This window comes from Cupressus sempervirens, chromosome 6 (assembly GCF_028749045.1).
Source record: "Cupressus sempervirens isolate cs-2001-9-10 chromosome 6, ASM2874904v1, whole genome shotgun sequence".
NCBI classification, from domain to species: Eukaryota; Viridiplantae; Streptophyta; class Pinopsida; order Cupressales; family Cupressaceae; genus Cupressus; species Cupressus sempervirens.
The window spans coordinates 265,163,364-265,164,896 of NC_143123.1; positions in this window are offsets into that span (position 1 = coordinate 265,163,364).

Sequence of the window (1,533 nt, forward strand, 5' to 3'; positions counted from 1 at the left end):
CATTTGCACAAACCATGAAATTGCCTATAGGATTAGGCACTACAAGGACTAGTGCACTGGTCAAACACTCCTTAGGAGAATTAAATTTTGCCTCACACTAGTCTGACCAAACAAATTTCTTCCCTTTCCTTTGAAGAGAAGTGATGGGATGGGCTAATGATGAGAAATCCTTCAAAAAGTGATGTTAGTAACCCACCAATTCCATGAAACTACAAACTTTTGAGACATTAGTGGGTGTCGACCGATCCATGATAGCATGAATATTCTTTTGACACACTTAGATTCCATCACTAGTGATGATGTGTCCCAAATACTTCACCTCAGACTGGAAGAACCCATATTTACTCAAGTTGCCATACCACTGATGGTCTCACAAGCACTACAATACCTTTCATAAATGGACTTCATGCTCCCCTACAATCTTTGAATAGATCAATATTTCATCCAAGAATACAATGACACATTGATTGAGGTAAGTGCAAAATACACCATTCATCAAACTCATAAACATTGATGGTGCATTGGTTTACCCAAAGGGTACAACTGTGAACTCATAATGCCCATACTATGTACAAAAAGTTGTTCGATGAATATTAGCATCTTGCATACAAAGCTGATGGTATCCTAACTTAAGATCAATCTTCAAGAACACTTGTGCTCCCTTCATCTGATCAAAAAAGTCATCTATCCTTGGCAAAGGATAACGGTTCTTCACTGTCACCTTATTCAATTGTCGGTAGTCAATGTACAAATGTAAAGAACCATGCTTCTTCTTCACAAAGATGACTGGTACACCCCATGGGGATACACTAGGAAAAATATGGCCCTTGGCCAATAGTTCCTCCAACTACAATCTAAGCTCACTCAACTCCTGAGTATTCATCTGGTAAGGAGCTCATGAAATCAGCTCCACTCTTGGTATAAGATCGATCCAAAAATCAATGTAATGCTATGGTTTCATACCTAGAATCTAATTAGGAAACACATCTACATACTCATAAAGGAGTGGGTGATCATCAGGTGTCACTATACGGCCCTCAACTTCCTTGAGATCACTGAGAGATGCAAGAAACAATTGGCAACCCTTCCAGACACTTTGCTTCAGTTGATTAGCTGAGATCAACACACTATGTCATCAACACACTATACCACCTTACAATGGAAATCGATATTCACCTAATGTGTAGCTAACCAATCCATGCCCAACACAATATCGTACAATCCAAAAGGTAGAATGCGTAGATCCATTGGTGAAGGTTCCCAAATTCAAATAACAACTCCTAACTAATGAGTCAATAGCCACTCTTAGAACCCATGGCTAACTCCACCTACCACCTATCATCCTAACACATTCCCACTAGCACACATCATTGAACAAGAGATAGTGAAATGAGAGAATCTTAAGCACTGGAGTTAAACAAAATTGAAGTTGAAATACCATGTAACATACCTATAGCCTCAACTACCATACCTTGATGCTCATCTTGATAATTGTCAACCACTACAAAAACTCTATGATTCTGACCTACATCT